This window comes from Columba livia, chromosome 2, assembly GCF_036013475.1.
Source record: "Columba livia isolate bColLiv1 breed racing homer chromosome 2, bColLiv1.pat.W.v2, whole genome shotgun sequence".
NCBI classification, from domain to species: Eukaryota; Metazoa; Chordata; class Aves; order Columbiformes; family Columbidae; genus Columba; species Columba livia.
This window is the reverse complement of record NC_088603.1, coordinates 140919699-140934343: the sequence shown is the minus strand read 5'-3', so window position 1 is coordinate 140934343 and position 14645 is coordinate 140919699. Positions and strand designations below refer to the sequence as shown.

At 46.3% G+C, this 14645-nt stretch overlaps 1 long non-coding RNA gene across 1 annotated transcript; it reads right to left on the bottom strand.

The window, feature by feature from the left end:
* Positions 1-5966: 5966 nt before the first annotated feature.
* Positions 5967-13807, bottom strand: LOC110355204 (uncharacterized). Its single transcript, XR_002407699.2, has 4 exons — positions 13670-13807; positions 10108-10269; positions 6212-6345; positions 5967-6097 (listed from the first exon to the last, which is right to left on the bottom strand). It is a non-coding gene; the product is annotated as an uncharacterized LOC110355204 (long non-coding RNA).
* Positions 13808-14645: the final 838 nt, after the last annotated feature.

Sequence of the window (14645 nt, the reverse complement as noted above, 5' to 3'; positions counted from 1 at the left end):
CTCCCCTCTAAAAGTCCTCTGCAGTGCTCCTAGGGCAGAGTTATTCCCACCAGCATCTCTACAGCTGACTCCCTCAGGTCCCAGTTTCTCCCCACTGGCTGTAAAGAACGAGCTCAGGTGTGGGTATCCACACTGCAAAAGCAGGTGAAATGGGTGCTGCCTTCCAAGTCCCAAAGTGCATGAACTGAGAGACTCTGGATGTAACTATACTCCAGCCAACACCACTGGAAATGCTTTCTGTGCATGTATGCAGTCCTTTTCGAGATGCAGAAAACCCGCTCTGAACCAGGAAAGCTCCAGATGTTGCTATATCTCTCACAAAGTTCCTGTTCCAGAAACTGTATTGGAAGAAAACAGTTTTGTTTAAATTAACAACGGAGTTTCCACCATGACAGAATGCCTTGGAACCTTTCTTCCCCCAGCATCACACAGGGACACAGCTAATGAACACTGCTAGACCATCGAGTGCAAAGCTAGTTTAAACCTGTCAGGAATACCCAGGGCTGATTCCATATATTAATTATATGTTGTGTAAAAAAGGATTTCCTAAGAGCTTTTTTTAAAGTTAAACTAAAGATCTGGATCTTTCTCTTTTTTAAATGTCGAGGGATCTGATAAACCAGAATGGAAAATCCTGTAACTGCCACACTTCGCTTATCAGCTTCGCAGATCAGCATCACATCTTCTCCGGAGTGCCTCCTCGCTGTGTCATGAATCCTTGTTTTAAAGTGAATCTTTCTTCAAAGGAGCATCCTCAGGCTGAACACATATTCCTGGTTTCTCTTAATTTACGGCATATTTTTTAAGGACTGGCGATCCCAGGGTCCATCTTCTGGGTGCTAACAGCTTTTAGCCATGATGGGTCATCCGGACAGGTGGGCATGGAGGAGTGGGGAATGTGCTGGGCAGGTTTTTACAACACAGCAAGGAAGGGTGGTGGCAGGCAGGAATTTGCCAGTGCTGCACTATCATGGGATCCCCATGCTGAGGGAATTTCATTGAGACTCTTAAACTATGGCCAGCTTACTTTGCTCATCATGCTCACGGCAGCTGTCACTCCATCACCCATTTTTGGAAAAAGCTACTGAGGAAACAATCCTAGCAAAACCTGATGTATTTACCTGTCTTATGCCAGTCATAAGTTGGACTGACAGATTACTTCATGACAAATGAAAAAAACGTGTCCTTGATGACACCCCGAATTTCAGCTACCAGCTTCCTTCTACAAACAGCTGTGTTCAGCTATGTAGTAGTCATAGGAAAGAAATAAAGTAATAAGAGGATTAAGATATCACAATTATGGCTACACAGCACAGAAATGGGGGCTTTAACATGTGCACGTTGAAACTGTGGACCAAACACTTTAACATTTTCAGTTGATTCACCTCAGCTTTCTGGAGCATCCCCTTGCAGAGAAACTGCATGAGGCAGCAGCACGCCCGCATGAAATCTCTGCTGGCAAAAGCTGCCCTGAGACTTAGTGTAGAAGAGATGAGATGGGGTGGCTCTGACTCCAGAGGGTTAGTCTGGCTTAAAGTTACCTGTTGAAATCTAAGCATGGGCTAGGTTAGAGCCCAAGCAAGCAAGGATCTTTCCTAAGAACCTAAGATGACTGCAGGCATGTGCTAGCAAAGCTGTCTGCTCAGATCTTGCCTGAGCACAGAAGTCAGGGCTTCAGCGCTAGTGTGGACAGGACCTGAGCACTGAGTCTTCAGGGGTGGTCCTGGGAACAGCTTGCAGTCCCCTCAAGCCACACTGATTTAAAATGGGCTGTGAGGCATTTCCTGATGCTTCATTTCTGGAAATGAATGTGGACTATACAATTTTGCAGGGCAGTTTTTGGGAAACGCCCGGGCCGGCAGGTGGTGATGACTCTCGTACAGGTGCCTGTGCTGCAAAACTTGCCCAGCACACTGAGAGGCTTCCTTGCAACTGCCTTCCACCATCTTTGTGCTCAGATTTGTTTTGAGATGTGGGCCATCTTAAAACAGTATTTCTGCCTATTTAAACTAGTTTAGTGTTTTTAAGCTGGCAAGGCAGGCACAGTACAGCAGCAGTGTCTGATTTATATCCTTGTCAGTTATTCTCTCCAAAACTAACGAAAACCCAAAACAATGTAGGTGGGTTTCTTGCCTTTTTTTTTCTCACTAACCAGGTCACCGGTCTTTTGCTCAAATTGCCAAGCAATAAGAAAACTCCAAATCCATCTTTAAAAAAAAATACACAGGAGAAATGTTTTCACTGATCTCCAACTCTGTTACATTCTTGCTGAGCTTCTCTGGCATATCTGAAACCAACAGATGTTGATCATGTGCTTTGGCCAACTCACTCCAAATACATGAGAGACACCACATTTTTGAGCCAAAAATGCTGTTAAAAACAAGCAAAACCAAAGTAGCTAAACCATGCCAACCTTCATAAGCACGCATATGTATCCAGTTTAAAATTGGCCATAGGTTTTAGGTCTGTAAATTCACTGATAGCATCCAGCTTTGAATATGTTGAAGTGTTTATTCAGTATTTTGTACTGGCTCAGACAGTCAGCCTGAAATGACACCCTTAACTAGAAAAGAAGCGATGGAGCAATTTGGTAAGCAGAGCAAGCTTGAAAGAGTTTGGGTGTAAATGGACGCAGGAGAGAAACCCAGATTATCCCCATCTCCTAGAGCAGCACTGAGACATTATTTGTTACTGAAGGAATTCACTAAACAAATACATATTTCTTCAAAGATAGCAGAGGGGAAAAAAATTACTCCCCTCTCCTCATTTAGCAACTAGAAAGTGAATGCCAAGTGCCTTGGTGTTTTCCTTGGCACCTGCGCTGCCCTGTGAGCTCTCTCACAGAGCCATGAGCAACTGAAGTGCAGGAGGAAATGTAGAATTAAGTCCTCTCGTGTTGCTCCTGCCTGCAGCAGGATCTGTCCCCACCTGGTGCTGAACAAACCCCATATTCACAGGCTTTGGCATCCCACCTAGGCATGTCCGAGGCACAAAGCCAGCCCTTCCTAAACCACCCTGGGTGAACTCTCTCTCTTTCTCCCCAGGCTTGGCTGCCACTGTGACTATCTTAACCCAAGATCAGGCACCTTCATCAGAGATTTGCTGCACTTACACCCTTGTGTGTGTTGGGGATCTGCCAGCTCCTGCCATTTGCCGTACTCGACTGCTAAAAAGCACTGGATTTCTTGCTCAGCACCACTGTTTGCCCCAATGCAAACACTGTGAGCTTTTGGCATCGGTTGCAGAGATCAGGGCAAACTTCCAGAGCAGATCAGACCTTGGATTTCTATCAAAACCCATCTGTTCCTGGCTGAGAGTTATTCCCACCACCTTTATAGCTGGGTGAGATAATGAGCTATTGAACCCACAAATTAGCACAACATGGAGCTCTTTTAATAGCCTTGGTCTCCAGAATGGCAAGGCTGCTACCACAACTTGTGTACACCAGGCAGCCCAGAGTGAGGAGGACTTCTAGTTGACAGCGTCAACTGTTTCTAAAATGTTACTACACTGCTGACATTTGAAAAGCAATTTAATAGTTCTCCCATGACAGTGACTTCAAATACTCTGGAAATAACTTGTATGAAGCAGTGCACGACAGGCACGATGCTCTTCTTTACCAAGACACCCAGGTGGAATTTGGGTAAAGCTCGTGCCAGGTAGGACTGTGAGATGAACATTGCAGCAAACACACCTCCCCCATCAGCCTAAACCCACTAGGTAAATGGGGTGTGCAGGAGGGTTCACCTCACACCACAGGCCCTGCCACAGGAGCGCTGGAATTAAAGAGTGCAAGGGCTGAAAGGAATTTAGGCAGAGCTGCTGTGGCTGTGCTTCCTCCGCAGGGAGCCACAGCACCAAGGGTTAACACTCTGCTGTCTGCCTCCACAAATCTGCATAATGCCTTGCATTTGGCAGCTCATTTGCATAATTTTAAATTACTCTTTTGTCTCAGAAATAAAATCTAAAACATAGCTTCAAAAATTAGTGGTAGATATTAATGCTTCACACACTAAGAAGGTTTGGTTAAGTCGATTTGTCTGAACTCGTCAATTGAGATTGCAAAAAATAATTTTAACAGAGCAATGTTGTTTCTTTATGGCAGAGCCTTGGATGTTCTTTCCTGGTGCCATTTTGCCCACCTTAAATGAGGTCTAAAGTGCTCACGCACCCCACACGGAGGGGCTGCAGCTTGTCTTCACAAGCTCAGACCATCCAGAGAGCTGAGTAGCTCCAGCCTTTGTGAGGGGGGTCCAGCCTGCGCCCCTCACGTACAACTGGAGAAACAATGCCAACAGCTGGAGACTGAACCCCTGACATCAGCACAGCCTCGCTGGGGACGGCTGTACCTCCAGGAAGTACACATGCACCCAAAAGCGTCCACACACCACTGTGAGCTCAGTGTCCCACCTCCCACTGCAACAAGGGATTTGGCTCACCAGAGGACAGATGCCATGTCGGCTGAACCACGCTCCCACCTCCACTGACTAGAGTGGGATATAAACACCTAAATTCAGGGATTTCTTGTCTGGGTCTGATTCCCAGTCCAAGTTCAGCTGACAGCCTGCGAGTTGGTCTTTGCAGGCTGAGCCCCGTACCTCTCAGCTCTTCTCTCCCTTGTCCTGGGAGACACAAGCAAAGCACAGTGTCTTCTACTTGCAGTGATGTGTTTCAGAAGGGGCTGTTAGCCTGCACTGGCACTTCAGCATGTTTTAAATCATAGTTTATCAGAGCAGTAGAATAAATCCTAGGAAATAAGAAGCCAAATGGATAAGATATGCATTTAATAGAAAACTCAACTGTCTTCTCTACAATTGAAGTGTACTTGAGCTGCTGCCCTAGTGCCTTATGTACTGCAAATGTCTGCACATTCCTCAGGCAAAGACCTGCAATTTCTGCATCAAAAATTTACAGTATTCCTAAATGGCACATCCCAAAGCAATGCACTTGTGCTCTTGACTTTGAAGTTGCAAAAGCTCGGTGACACCAGAAGACATTTCTCAACACCAGCTCCCCTGGAAGCGTGCCCGGCAGTCACCATGCCCACAGTAGCAGCCGAGGAGCAGGAGGGCTCATCACCACCTCCTCTCTTGCCCACTGGAAGTCCTGCATCAAGGAAAGCTTTGGGCAAGTCTAGCTGGGTCTAGGTAGCTTGTACAAGCTGTATAGGGAAAAGGACAAGTGTAGCTATGTAATCTTGAGTGAACAGATCTGCCAAATGCTAACAAGTTTCTAACTAGCATGTTTAATTCAGTTTTTCTTTTGTCCAGTGCTCGTAACCCAAATTGAGGCAAACTTTGAAGTTTTCTGCAAGTGATAATACACTGACTGCCCTCCTTCAGAATCTAGTGGCACTACAGTTTTCAATCAAATGTTTTGAAGATTACTTCGGGCAATCTTTTTCATCTTCGCCTTTTGCAATAGCTAAACTTTTTACTTGACAATTTTGTTAAAATTTGACAAAGGCAGCTACGCAGCATTGAACATTTCAGCCCAAATAATTAAAGCCTGACAAATTTACAAACACTCCAGCTCACCTTGATTTATAGCAGTAGGCAACATTCGTTACAAGTGAAACTACCTTATGTTCAGTTAGTAGCAAGTAATTCCATATTTGTAAATCTGCCTGCAGTTTCATGTTAACTACTTACCTTTCTATATAAATACTCATATGAACACATACACAGGCATATATTATACAACAGACAAGTGTTGTAATTGCTGTTACAATAACATGTTTATCCATCAGTTAACTATGTCCCTTTCCTCTTACACTCCAATGGAACAAAATAAGCCTTCCAGACTATTTATTCATATTTTCTTTCCTCCATTACTTTCATTGCAGCTAAATGTTAACTACCGAAGCGGTTCCCAACTACATCTCCTATTGACCAGTGTCCCCAAGGCATTTTTTTTCTCCAGTTCAGCACTGAAGCTCCATCACCATAAAAATCGTAAAACTTTATTTCATGGGACACTCATCTGTTAGATCTGCCTCTTCTCACATGAAGTCAACATCTATTTTTTTTGACGTTTAATCACTTCTGTGATGAGTTGTGACGACGCACTGCAATTATGTTCTCAGCTTGGGAATATGCTACAGGGAGATGAAGGAACAGTTTAAAAGCAGACGTCCTGTTCTAGGTAAATGTCCTTAGTGATTTACGTTGGGGGGGGAAACAAAGAAGAAAAAAGCTCACAATATTTTTACCAGAATGGTGAGGTCTTTCCGGAAAGCAAAGCCCATCATTTAAAGGGAATGGGGTGGTCCAAGAGATGAGAATGTTTTCACTCCTGGGGTGCTGTGCTTGAAATTGCTTGTACATCTGCGATGGGAGCCTCTGGCTGAGGAAACATGGAAGAACTGCTTCAGAAGGGACGGTAAATTTGCAGTCTCTATGTACACTCATTCTCCACAGGCCAAATTTCTCCTGAACAGCCACTGTTTATCACTTCTCAAATGACATAGCCTCTGGTTTGCTTAAAATGCCAGCTGTCAATGGAGGCTGCTTTGGAGCTGTTTCGCAAGCAGCTCAGTTTTCTCTCTGTTTGCCTGTGTTATCGTTCAAAGCAGCAGTTTGGGCTCAAAACTCATCTCCCTCTCACCACCCTCCAGTTCACATTGTGGAGCAGCCTGAGAACACACCACCTGGACTCCTTTGGGGTGAAACCAAATGGAAACCTGTGCTCCCAAAGCGCAGCACAATCTCTGGGGAAGCTGTGGATGTTCAGTCCATGAGGCAGACCTGGAGCTGGCCAATACAAACCCCCTCAAAATGCAGCACTGCAGATGCTTGGGCTCTCAGCACCTGCTGCTTTACGCTACAGTTGACTCCTCTTTAATTTTAATAATTTTTCAAGTGGAATTAAAACCAAATGAAAGAACTATCTCCTATTTCTTTCTGTATTATAAATAGCTGTCCATGACAGGTGCTATTTGATGGCAGAGGAACAGCAGCTAAAAAGTAGGCAACTACACAGAAAGGTAAATGCTGGCCCCACTGAAGTCCATGGAATAATTCACTTACTTTTGCCCTGGAAAGTCTCCCCTCCTTTCCCTGCCAGCAACAAGCTTACTCTGCAATGATTTCTGAAGATAGTACATGAATCACGGCCATACAGCACTGTTGCTGTGAATGCAGTTCACCCTCACAACTTATAAAGGTGATTTTTTTTCAAAACGGCCTCTTTTGAAGGTAAATACAGTTAAGGCAAGAGTAACTAACCCAATAAAATGGAACCAAGAGGGAAATAAACCTTTTTGTTCTCCCAGTTAATCAAGCAAACTCCCCTGGCAGCCTGCAGACAGATAAGCAGGAGAAAGCAATTCCACGGGGAACCCAGACAACCTGCTGGGGCTACATGCCCACCTTGTAGGTTGCTGGAGTTCAAGCAAATTCCATATTTCCTTACCAGGAACTTACAGGAAGCTACTCTGACGCAAATAAGCACAACTCTGCTTTTCAGCTGCCTGCACAGGAACACCTGCCCAGGTGACACAGCCAACACAAAGCCTCAGAGATACACCCACCACCTACACTGTGCACGTGAGTTCTGCCCACACCGCATTCCAGGGACGGTTGCACTAGGTGGCTGTCCACAGCCTCTGTTCCCAGGACGTCCAGCTCCTGCACAGTGCCCGGGATGCCGGCTGAGCTCCTCTTGTCATGCTCAGCTGCATTTATCAGCAGCCAGGTCTGGTCTACACATACAAAAGCCAACACTTAAACTTTGTGGTTGCCCCTGGTCAAGAAGAGATGCCCTGGATGCCTAATCAGAAGAAAGTGTTCAGAAGGGTCTCTGTGGCAGCTGGAAAACAAGGATGCGAGTAAAGGGCTAAAAATGGGCTGAGGAGCAACGTGAAGCGAGGTATCTGCCCAAACTAAATCTCAGTCAGCCAGATACAAGTGAATCTACAAACTCCACTGAGTTGAGGGACAGAGACCTCACCTTGATCCCAGGCATACTGTGCTGACTCCCCTAAACAGAAGAAAGTTACCCTGACTGTATTCTAAAGGAGAAACAAATGCAGAATCCTAATTTCTAGCACAGGAGTCCTTCACTGCAGAGCCAGGGAAATGAAATGCCAAGCAGATCAAACAAGAAAGGAGAGGGGAGATCAGGTACCTGCAGCATTGTCTGATTTTAAATGGGTATGTTTCAGTCCGTGTGTGGTAGCAAGTGTTGTATCGGCAGGCTGTGTGTCAAAGTGTCTAGCTCACTATATTAACTTCTGAACATCTGAGTCTCTTTTGGCAAAATTTTCACACAAGGTTCTCATCTCAGAGGTCTCTCTTGGCTTAACTGACCCAAGCATCAGAGAGGATGCAGAAGAACCAATTAGTACTGCAGCTAAGGGAGAGACTGCAGCACAACTCAACCTTTTTTAGTCATGGGAGAATCCACAGGGCAGAAAAAAATGGTGTGTGCACTGTTAGACACCGAAGCACCCACCGTAAGAAAAAAAATCCATGGGAAATATGTTTTCATCAGCTCTGAACCTTACAAAGCTACCTGCTCTTTTGTGGCCTTAAACAATATCTCTTAAAGACCAGTGTCATTTTGTGCACAAGACAAATGATTTTTCTATTACAGTGACCTCTTCTTCACTTGACAGCCAGGTACAAGTTAGACAACAAGAGACTATAAACAATATCTGGCATCAAGATGAAGTTTCAGCTATCATAAATAAGCAATGTATAAAAAAATCAGGCTATAACAACCTGGGATATGAGCACGACGAAATGTAGCCCAGGACAGCAGAAAGCAAACGGCTGGCAGTGCGATCCTCCTCTGCTGGAATTGTCTGATTTCTGGTGTTCAGTTGCAAACTATGCAGGTACTTGTGTTGCAAAACACACGGATGTGGTTTAAAAACCTGATGTTCCCAGCCCCAAACAAGCTCCTCTTACGCCATACCTACGCAGACAGAGAGCAAGAAGTAGCAAGGTTCTGCTTTGCTTCAGTTTGTGGCACAAGCTGCTGGAAGCAAAATTTCTTCCTTTGCAATGCACTTTGGTGCTCACTATAGGAACTTTTGCTCAGCTTTGGGAATAATCTAGAAGCTGCAGTTTTCTGCACAGCATTCTTGTTGACATTTCCAAGAATGCTGGCCTCATTTCTTCCACAGCAAAATACAATCTTATGCTGCCAGCCTGATGTCATCTCTCTTGACATCTGGAGTTAACAGCCTGGAAAGTACTTACTTGGCCTCTCCTTAGCTGCCTGAGGCCTTTACTTCTGCTCGGGGCCTCTTCCCCAACACCCGCCGGCACCACTGCCTCTGGTGCACCCACAGTCCCTTGCAGACCCTCTACCCAAACTCTCCCATCTCCAGCAGGTCCCTTGCCTGGAGGACCAACAGACCTCTCTGCAAACTACCAGGCCTGCAGCTGCCAAGTGAGTTTAGCGAGAATGAGTCTGTCCCACTGCACATTACTCAGAAGCTGTTTCCAATGGGAAAGTTCCTGACGTACTAGAACTGGACATTTGTGGAGCAGGAAGCTGGATGAGATGACCCCCAGAGGTTCCTTCCAACTCATGTGCTTCTACCAGTCTGAAAACTTCATGAAATACTCTCATCAAAACTCAATTTCAGACACAACAGCAATGATTCTACGGGAGGTATTTTTTTATGGTATTTCCAAGCTGGCAAAAACTCTCACACAGACAAATATACCAACAAGGAACTTGTTCTGCTAGTTGGGTGTTGGTGTATTTATAGCTGCACCTTCATAAGGAAGCTGCTGCTTTATCAGTAGGCCCAAAAATAGCACCATCTATACACCAAGGAGTTGTGCAAGACAGGGAACTAAATTTCTTAGGCCAAGACAGAAGTCCTGTCTTAAAGATCCATTTCTTAAAGAAATAAAATCTTGTTTGGTTCTTGCTTTTTTTCATGGTTTTGTAAACATTATTTTTTAAATATTATTTCAGTACTGGATGTTGTAATCCAACAGACTTAACACAATCCAAAGGACTTATAAAAAGTATTTTATTTTAGAGTTCTTAGAAAACATAAGTTGTAAGAATAAGTGGTTCTACTATCAAAAAGCAAGTCTATTTGGAGTCATTTCAAATAAATAAAGGATCACCAAACTCTGTTACCTGTGCGATTATCTCCTAAGAAATGCACCAGTGGACACGACAGGCATTCAACATGTTACTGGTACTCCAAAATCCAACCAGCAAGATGCAGCCTTGCATCCTTGTTAGAGAAGTACAGGTGTTCCTGACAGTGCACTGGAAGTTCCACCATGTTACAAACTCCTGTCAGAATAACAACATCATCAATTGAACACATGGTTTTGTGTGCTCTCATCTACACTTAGGCTTAGTTGCCATTTTAGACAGCAGTATAAACTCCCGGTATGAACGAAAGCTGACATTTGCACTACTCAAATTTATCCTGGCTCCAAGCATGAGTTCCAGTGGAATAATTTTTTTTTTAATTTTTGCTTATGCTGAGTGTTTGTACTGGCACAGCCATAGGCAATGGCTACAACTGGGGTTCAGTCATAATGTAAATAAAGCTACAGAAAAGGATTACTTGGAACTGCCAGCAGCTGACTGCTGAGCCCTAACAGACATGTGCCCCCTTTGGGCTTTTCCAGCTCTTCTCATGTCTTTTATCTAAGAGGTTTCCAAAACCTACTAACTTTTAAAGCTTGTGTGTCAAGAGTGGAAGGATGAGGGTAATGGATACCTCTTCATTATGCCTAGCCCTTAAAAGAACTCCAGTGAACAAGTCATGTTATTTGTAAATGTAAATGCTTTGGAGAACTAAATACTGATCCTGAGAGCAAACAAAAATACTTGGAGCTTCCCAAACCCTACAAAAAATTCTTGAAAGCATTCCCAAGGATGCAACAAAGCTACTGAGGCAATGTAGGCCCACTGATGAATGAGGTGGGTGCCCTGGTGACAGAAGATACAGAAAAGGCAGAGTTACTGAACGCCTTCTTTGTCTACTCTGCCGGAGGCTGTCCTGAGAAGCCCCGTACTGCTGAGGCCTCATAGGAAGTTGGGACAATGGAGGAGTTTGCCTCGGTTGATGAGAACTGGGATAGGGAGCAATTAGGCAATCTGGACATCTATAAATCCATGGGTCTGGATGGGATACACCCGTGGGTGCTGAGGCAAGCTGGCTGAGGTCATTGCTGGACCACTCTCCATTATCTTTTCCAAATCTTGGGAAATGGGAGAGGTGCCTGAGGACTGGAGGAAAGCAAATGTCACTCCAGTCTTCAAAAATGGCAAGAAGGAGGACCCGGGTAACTATAGACTGGTCAGCCCCACCTCCATCCCTGGGAAACTGATGGAACAACTTATTCTCAGTGCCATCTCAAAGCATATCAAGGATAAGAGGGTCATTAGGGCAATCAACACGGCTTCACCAAGGGGAAGTCATGTTTGACCAACCTCATAGTCTTTTATGAGGACATAACAAGGTGGATGAATGATGGTAGAGCGGTGGATGTGGTCTACCTTGATTTCAGTAAAGCATTTGACACAGCATCCTTACAGCTAAACTGAGGGAGTGTGGTCTGGACGATCAGGTAGTGAGACGGACTGTGAACTGGCTGAAGGAAAGAAGCCAGAGAGTCGTGGTCAATGGGGCAGAGTCCAGCTGGAGGCCTGTATCTAGTGGAGTGCCTCAAGGGTCAGTACTGGGGCCAGAATTATTCAATATATTCATCAATTATTTGGATGAGGGAATAGAGTGCACTATCAGCAAGTTTGCTGATGACACCGAGCTGGGAGGAGTGGCTGACACGCCAGAAGGCTGTGCTGCCATCCAGTGAGACCTGGACAGGCTGGAGAGTTGGGTGGGGAAAAATTTAATGAAATATAACAAGGGAAAGTGTAGAGTCTTGCATCTGGGCAAGAACAACCCCAGGTTCCAGTATAAGTTGGGGAATGACCTATTAGAGAGCAGCATAGGGGAAAGGGACCTGGGGGTCCTGGTGGACAGTAGGATGACCATGAGCCAGCACTGGGCCCTTGTGGCCAAGAGGGCCAATGGCATCCTGGGGTGCATTAGAAGGGGGGTGATTAGTAGGTTGAGAGGGGTTCTCCTTCCCCTCTACTCTGCCCTGGTGAGACCACATCTAGAATATTGTGTCCAGTTCTGGGCCCCTCAGTTCAAGGACAGGGAACTGCTGGAGAGGGTCCAGTGCAGAACCACGAAGATGATTAAGGGAGTGGAGCATCTGCCTTATGAGGAAAGGCTGAGGGAGCTGGGTCTCTTTAGCCTGGAGGAGACTGAGGGGTGACCTTATTAATGTTTACAAACATATAAAGGGTGAGTGTCATGAGGATGGAGCCAGGCTCTTCTCGGTGACAACCAACAGTAGGACAAGGGGTAATGGGTTCAAACTGGAACACAAGAGGTTCCATTTAAATTTGAGAAGAAACTTCTTCTCAGTGAGGGTGACAGAGCACTGGAACAGGCTGCCCAGGGGGGCTGTGGAGTCTCCTACTCTGGAGACATCCAAAACCCACCTGGACACATTCCTGTGTGACATCATCTAGGTGTTCCTGCTCTGGCAGGGGGATTGGACTTGATGATCTTTTGAGGTCCCTTCCAATCCCCAACATTCTGTGATTCTGTGATACTGCAGGAGTTAATGTGACCCATTTTCCTACAGTTCAATGGAAAAGACTGTCAAAGGCAAATATTCATTTTCTATCTGGAAAAAATAACAAAATTGAGATACAAGGCTTTTCAGGTGAATATCAAAACAGGCAAGTGATTCAGATAAAATGGCTGAGGTCAAGACAGCTTAGAAGAAACTCTCACTGCAATGAACAACAAATGTTTTCAGGCAAAGCAGAGGCTCATGTTCAAGAATCTAAAAAAAAAGGCAGAACAAAACTAACAAACTTTGGTACAACCAAACGCAGAACTAAATAATCCAAAAACTCTTAGCTGTGTCCTAGAAGAGGGGAAAAAAAGCAAATAATGGATCTACTCACTTTTAAAAGCACAGCTGCTTCACTGTGTCACTATCAAACAGAATGTCCCCCTCCATGCCTTCTGTATTTCCAGAAACCCGTTAAAATTTTCATTCTAGGATAAGCTAAATTACTTATTTGTATTCTTGAATCTATTTAACAAACACTGTCACTTGAGAACAGAACATATGGGTAAACAGTGTCTAAAAGAAACCCGGAACACACCAACTGAATATTTCTTCTCTTTACCACATTTCCTAATGCTAATGACAGTTGTATTGACAAAGAACTTCAAAAACTCCCCAAATCTTTGCGTTGCAAGCAGTGACATCAGCTGTTTCTTGGATTAGCTCCTTTTGGCTGTACTGGAGAAAGAGCCAGGGAAGAAAACGGAACGGAGAATGGGAAGTTGCAAAATTCCTTACATGTGACAGTGGAGGCACAAACTGAAATTTTTAAGAGTTCATAATCATACAGCTTCAGATACGGATTATAACTCTCAGAACTAGGTTTTAGAGTTTTTTGTATCATTATCACGATTGCCAGCATTCCTCACATGCTAAAAAATTCCAACCCAGTTTTTAAACTCCTGATTTCCTGAAAATAAGCAAGAGCAGGTTGCAAAAGCAGCAAATTCCAGAAAAGTACAATCCCAGCCAAGGTGTTAGTTTCTATAGAAACAAATGGCTAGTTTATTGACTTTTTTGCTCACCTTTCAGCAAATTGAGATGCTAATTTGTTAAAAAACAACTCCATTTGCAAAGTAAGCTCTCTTGGGAGAGTACGGATAAACCCTGTTTGCAAGGAGTGTGCGCAGCCAGCCTAATCTGCTTGGGATACAACTTTTTATGCTGATATACCACCAATCTTATCGAAAAAGGGTGGATAACCCTGGCTGTTGGTCTCAGACAGCTCTGGAGAGCAGGTGATTAAGGGCCGCGCACGTGAAGCGCACCTGCGGCCTCCCGGGCACCGGGGGCAAAGGCCCTGCCGCAGCCGCTGGGGCTCCCCCAGGGCCCGGCACACCTGCTCCCTCCCCTGCAGCCCCGGAGGCGCCGCGGCGGGCCTCGCCTCGCGCCGTTCCCGGTCACAGCCCCGGGCGGCGCAGGGACCCGGCGGGGACCGCCAACCGAGGCACGCGCCGCTCACGGGTAGCCGCTCGACCTGCGCCGCCCCGGGAAGGCCGCGGCGCGGAAAAGGCCGGCGGAACGGGCCGGCACGTTGCGGCCTGTGCCCGGAAAGCTCTCCCAGCGCCGCGGCCGGGTCGGCAGCCTCAGAGCCGGCCCGGCCCGCCAGCAGCCGAGGAAAAGCGACGACGCCCGCCCGGTCCGAGGGGCTCCAGCCGCCGCCTCAGGGAGCCCCGCGCGTGCATCACCCCGCCCAACCGCCAGGGAGTCGCTGTGGGGGGCACGTGGTCTTTTACGTCCCTGGTGCATGACATCACCGCGCTCCGCGGGGCCTCCCCGACCAATCGACGGCGCGCTTAGTGAAGGGGCGCCGCGCGGCGGCGCGCGCGCCAGTCAGCGCGAGGTTTACATCGCGGCCGCGCGCCGGCGCCCCGCCCTCCCCGGCGCGGCGCACGGAGGGAGGGAGAAGGGCCCGCTGGAAATTAAGATGGCGGCGCGTGTGTGAGTGCGGTGCGGGCTGAGACTCCTCCCGGCGCCGTTGCGGCGGGCTCCTTCTTCCTC